At 34.2% G+C, this 6,415-nt stretch overlaps 1 non-coding gene across 1 annotated transcript; it reads right to left on the reverse strand.

The window, feature by feature from the left end:
• Positions 1-6,128: 6,128 nt before the first annotated feature.
• Positions 6,129-6,201, reverse strand: TRNAV-CAC (transfer RNA valine (anticodon CAC)). The gene has a single exon. It is a non-coding gene; the product is annotated as a tRNA-Val (tRNA).
• Between the last annotated feature and the right edge of the window lie 214 nt (positions 6,202-6,415).

Raw genomic sequence — 6,415 nt, forward strand, 5'->3', positions numbered from 1 at the left:
GGGCTACACCTCAGACCATGCTCAAACTGATCGGTTATCGGGGCTAAAATGTGACGCGCTTACCGTTCCTCTTAAGAATACAGACTCCGTGATTCAAGACTTGTAATCTAACATGATTAGTTTAAATTACTTTAATTTTAAAGATATGGTTATGGCGAAGTATCAATTATTCGAGGTCAAAAAATTGTACAAGCACTAAATTTTAGATAGAATCATTATTTTTGCCATTCAATTAATGTAAAAGTTTTATCGCGTTTAAGAATATGCAGAAGTGCATCTCTAGGTTTTCATTCTCGATTATATTAAGTACTTTAAATTACTTTTCAATGAATTTCGGAAAATATTGATTTATGGATAAAACCGGTACGCGACAATTTGGTCTCGCCGATATGGTCTCGCCGATTTGGTCCTGGGACAAATTGGTCTAGGGTCAAATTGGTCTTGGGACAAATGGGTCCCGGGCCAAATTGAAAAATGGTGGCAGCTAACTATTAGGAGAATGTTTTGGAAAAGGTGGCAGCTAATTAGTAGGAGAATGTTTTGTAAAAGCTGGCAGCTAAATAATAGGAGAATATTTTGGAAAAGGTGGCAGCTAATTAATAGCAGAATATTTTGGAAAAGGTGGCAGCTAATTAATAGGAGAATATTTAGGAAAAGGTGGCAACTAATTAATAAAGGAATATTTTGGAAAAGGTGGGTACGAATTATATAAGCCTTTTCTTTATGCTCTTTAAGATTTTATGTTTATGGGGGTGGGGTTGGGTGTTCAACGTCTTACTAGAGGGGTTAGAGTATAAGATAAACACCTACCTCTTTTCACTTATGATTCAACCTCGCTAACGCTAGACAAGATGTTAGAATGCAGTCAATTGTGGAGAGTTAAGGCCTTTTAACGGGAGAGAGGGTCTTATAAAATTTCTGAATCAAAAGTGACCGCGTTTGATGGTATGTGTCAATTGAGAGTCAAAATAGATTCTAATCCAAATTTTAATATTCAACATAATATTCAATCTTGTTCATAAATTTTCACACACTTTTTAAGGGTCAAAATACAAGATTAAACAAAAATCAAAAGGGGTTTTTCAATTTATAACCTCTATGGAATGTCTCCTTTAAGTTTCAAATTTAAATTTTAGGGGTGAATTGGTTAAAATCGTGCAGTTATGCACTAAAATAATGTTCAAAAATAAAAAGTTAAGATTTTAAAAAATGAATCAATCCGTAAACCATAATCTCAGTTCTTTAACCATAGTTTCAAGTCAGTTTATCAAAATAGTTTCAAGTTTTTTTAATTTCTTACGACAAGCTGCTCCTCTTTTCCATATTCTTCTCAAGGGTTAAGGGTTCTTTTTTCTTCTTCTCGATTTAAGAGATAATTATGATTAGCATCAGAAGTTTAAGCATATATCTAAACCGTATTATATGTATTTACGTCATGCATTTATACTCATTAATATGTAATAATAATCTATCTTCTGGAGGTAGTCCCAAACTAGTTCAATAATGCCACATAATGATTGGACGCTAGGACACATGTTTAACTGCCAAAAATTATACTATTAGCATACTTCTACGCTGGTGGCCAACCAAAACCACTTTTCACGTCGTATGCTATGACAACAGTAGCGTATAGCGCTAGTAGAATAGTTTTTTATGTAGTAATGCAGACAATTAGTAACTAACGCCAAAGGCTTATTGTTTGAAATTTTGCTGATGAAAGATCAGTATCCTTGACTTCATGTATCCGATTTCATAAGTTTAACGGTGGCTTGACATACTTTCTTTTCAATGTTTGTAGTCAAAACCTGTTTTTTGATTGAAAGTTTGTCCTGTCTGAGCCCCTCATCTTTTCTAAAGAAGATAAGGTAAACAAACCAGTGCTTAGAAAACTGAACCGACATACCCCAAAAATATATTTTTGCTTCAATCCTACAAAGACGATAAAATTGTCTTAAATATTTTTTATTATCCAAGAGTTTCGAGATTATAACAAGAACTATAAGACTATAGTTGGAAATCCGTCGCACTGTCTTTTTCAAAACAATGGTAACCATAAATGAACCACACAGAATTGAAAAATGTTACATATTTTATTATTGACAACTATAATCGCACAAACTATCTTTCCAAATTTTTTTAAAAGATTCAGAAGTTATAGATTACAGTTTCACAATTCTTTTGCGACTGACCAAATTTTAAAATATCCCAGGCTATAGGAATTTTGCTTTTAAAACTCGTTTAAAACGAACATAATCAAAACATGTTTAAGCATATTTCGAGTATGAGACTGATTAGAGATGCAGAAAATCCTAAAAGACAGACACGTAAAATGATCATAAAAGCAGACACATTGATTACAACGAATGCATCTGGCATTTCCGGTTTCTGACAAGGATGCATCTCCGAATTGAAAGATGGGTTCAGATCCACGAAACAGTCAGCTTCAGTCAATTGGCGCAATCTGTCAATTAAGGAACTTAGTACTACCAGGAATACATAAATCTAATTAGAAACATTTTAACAACGTATTTAGACGAATTTTGTGAAGAGAGCTTAACTCATTAAGTATAACGACTTTATCCTATAAAACAATCTATCTAGCAACGCCTTAACACGCGTTGCTATAGGAAACAATGATATAACAGATTGAAAGGCGTCGAAAGTTAGGCGAAGAAAAGTAATCAAGCCTGCCCCACACAACCCACATAGAAAGTAACGTGCGATATATGAAGGTAAAGTGATTGCTTTTAACTGTATACTAACATAATTCCTAATTTTCATATAGATACTAACCTTCTGTTGACGGTCTGAATCAGAGTTTTGGAAATGTTTTGATTAAAATACATCGCCGAATAGGTTATCATTAAAGGTTTGCTTAGTTTCATGTTGCAATTTCCGGTCTTGGCATATTTGGTCTTGATTATACGCCAAAGAGCACTATCCACCGAAATGTAAAATATCTCCCGATTTTCGATTCCCGAGTGAATTTCAGACCTTTTCTCTATGTTTCTGAATTTTTGGTAACACGAATCTGGATGCGCTTCTGCCCGCTTCATTGCTTCCGCAAACGCTGAATTAGTTAATGCATTTTTCTGAAAGGATAATGGAAAGCAATTTTGAGAGATTTTTCATGAAAGTGGGAATATTTATGGCTCTCTCAGACGATCTAACTAAATTACTTGTCCAGATGAATCAAAAAGTTGTATCAACTTTCCCAACTTCTGAAGGGGAAAAGTGAGTAAACCCTTCCTTTTCACTAACGAAACTTTTTTCATCAAATGGAACTTTTTAAGCCACACCTACCTTGGAACTTACGAAATAACACGCGAAAAAGTTTTTAATGCCATTAATTTTTATTGGCTGAAGAAATGAAATGAGAAAGTTTAGTCAGCAAAAATTCGATCACTGATCCAATTTTTCCTAGTCAAACATTTTGGTCACTCAATTCATCCAGCTTTTATTTACAAGATGCAACTAGTTGATTCAATTTGAGTTGCACCATCAAGCTGATTCAAAAAGTTGGATCGTCTGAAAGAGCCTTTAGCATTATTTGCTCATAACCTCTATTATTTCTAATATTAACCTTAAAGAAAGTGTGAACTGCATTGTTTCTTGTCATTAAAGGCTTTGCATTGGGAAAGTGAAATATATCGTCGATAGTGTCGAAGGGAGCACCCACAGTTTTGCTCGAAAACTGTGATGTCATTTCCGAAGATACAAAAAGTAATAGAATGAAGGACGCCAAAGTCCACATGGATGAGAGGAATCGAGTGTTTCCCTTGCATTTGATATCTTGTGGGCCTATGAATAGACTCGATGAAATAATTTGAATTGAATACAGAAAGTCAGATTAAGTGGTTTACTCGTGCCAAGAAGGCATTGCAATAGAAACGGCCAAGGCAGATCTGATTTGAGTTTTCCGTACTTTGAGTTTAGCTTTCCGATAGTGTAAATCAGCAGAGCGAAACCCACGAATACCACAATAATCTTGATATAAAAAATTATTTTTGAATAAGTCATTGAAATTACGATAGAAATACAACTTAAAAGCTAATTATCGAGTGTGCCTGTTAATAGCAAAAAATTATTAAATATATTAAATGAAACAAGATGAAGGGCTGGCCTTAATACTTATTTTACAAGGCTCACGTGCACCCCCCCATATGAATGATCTCCCCAAGGTATTACTAAAATAAATCGTACAACTGAAATCATTTCTGAAACACAATCGTCTATCCCCTTAATTTCTAATAAGGTCACATTTCAGTTAAGATGAATGAAACTAAATTGTGCACCCCACTAAAGTATTATATAAAAACGTCTTGGTTTGGACCAAGGCCGAAAAAACAAACGATATGTGTGAGGTTTATCAATTGACTGAAGATCAGATATTGAAATTATTTTCTAGTTATTTTTATCCGCTCAATCCTTAATCAATATTTAATTCAATCAACTGATTTTACTGTTAATCGATCTAGTCCCTCTAAATTAATTGAAAAAATTACATATCTACGCTTTTTCAAGAACAATTACATTTTCCGAAAACATTTTATCATGAAATTAATTATTTTGAATGGAGTACGTGTTGAGGATACAGTATTGAATATTTGAAATGTTCTACTGGATGTCTAAAAAGAGCAAGCGAACTTTGGTATAACTCGAATGGAAAATGTAAATATTTAATCGTGGATGCCAAACAAGGGTGTTATGCGAATTTATACATCATTTTCGTATATCGAAATGCTATATTTCTATTGTCGCCTCTATGATGGTAAAGTTGCACTGGAACTTCCATTTCCGTACTTAAGAATTTCTTGGTCATAAATCAGTCTATGGTAATATTGGCTGAGTGTGTTGCGACGGCTCAGATGACCCATACACTGAAACCACTGGTGATTATAAAATGCCATATATTGGGAAAATAATGGAAGGGAGGGGGTGTCGGAGTTAAATGTGACCTTTTTGGCATAACTAGTAATGAATGATGTGTTTAACCATATTATTTCCGCGGGAAATGAATATAACAAGTACTGAGAAGTATTTCTGTTTATGTGATCTTTCCCCTTTACCACACAGGATAAACTTTGTTGCTTTGTCTTAAGTAGACGACATTCACTGTAAACGACAGTCTTATCAACAACTTAAAACAGATATAAACTTCATTTGGTGCAAACTTGAAAATTTGTCAAGCCAGCGACAATTAAAACTATGTCGGTCAAGGTGCTCACAAGTTAGTAACCATCGACACGAAATCCCTTCAAAATAATTAATTTCATGATAAAATGTTTTCGGAAAATGTAATTGTTCTTGAAAAAGCGTAGATATGTAATTTTTTCAATTAATTTAGAGGGACTAGATCGATTAACAGTAAAATCAGTTGATTGAATTAAATATTGATTAAGGATTGAGTGGATAAAAATAACTAGAAAAAAATTTCAATATCTGATCTTCAGTCAATTGATAAACCTCACACATATCGTTTGTTTTTTCGGCCTTGGTCCAAACCAAGACGTTTTTATATAATATCTGTCACTTCAGTCTTAATGTAATTAAATTTTGAATAATTATGTTTGCTTTACCGTCATACATTTGCACTCTAAAATATAATGCTGCATTCAAACACTATATATGCTGTTTTTTCCAGTGCCAAAAAAGACATCATTTAGGGTGTACTTTAACCCCATTTCTATGATCAATTCACGCCATTTACTAAGATTATTTGCAAGTATTAAGGAAATATTAGGCATTTAAGCACCATTTACAGTGGCTTTAACATATTTTAAAAACAATCTTTTGAACTTCTAATATTACTTAGTTTAATGGTTTTAAGAATAGGGAAAAAGTTAGCTACCTATGTCACATTATTAAACCAAGTGAAGTGAAATAATTTTTAAATATTTATTATAACCACTACACCACACACACGTGGTAAGTCTAAGTTTTCCAAGAGATCTAGCTAGTTTTTATGTCCAATCACGATGGTCAATACACAAATCTACCAGGGCTCGAACCTGGGACCTTCCGCGTGTGAAGCTGACGTGATAACCACCACACTACAGATACGTAGTAGCACTGAGTTTTCCAAGATATCTAGCTAATTCTTATGTTCAATCCCGATGGTCAACACATGTATCTACCAGGGCTCGAACCCGGGACCTTCCGCATGTGAAGCGGGCGTGATAACCACTACACCATAGATACGTGGTAATACTGAGTTTTCCAAATATCTAGCTAATTCTTTTGCCCAATCACGATGGTCAATACATGTAGCTACCAAGGCTCGAACCTGGGACCTTCAGCGTGTGAAGTGGGCGTGATAACCACTACACCATATATACGTGGTAGCACTGAGTTTTCCAAGAGATCTAGCTAATTCTTATGTCCAATCACGATGGTCAATACATGTATCTACCAC

This window comes from Phalangium opilio, unplaced genomic scaffold (genome assembly GCF_054372755.1).
Source record: "Phalangium opilio isolate 3A_F unplaced genomic scaffold, DU_Popi_V2 ptg000053l_1, whole genome shotgun sequence".
NCBI lineage: Eukaryota > Metazoa > Arthropoda > Arachnida > Opiliones > Phalangiidae > Phalangium > Phalangium opilio.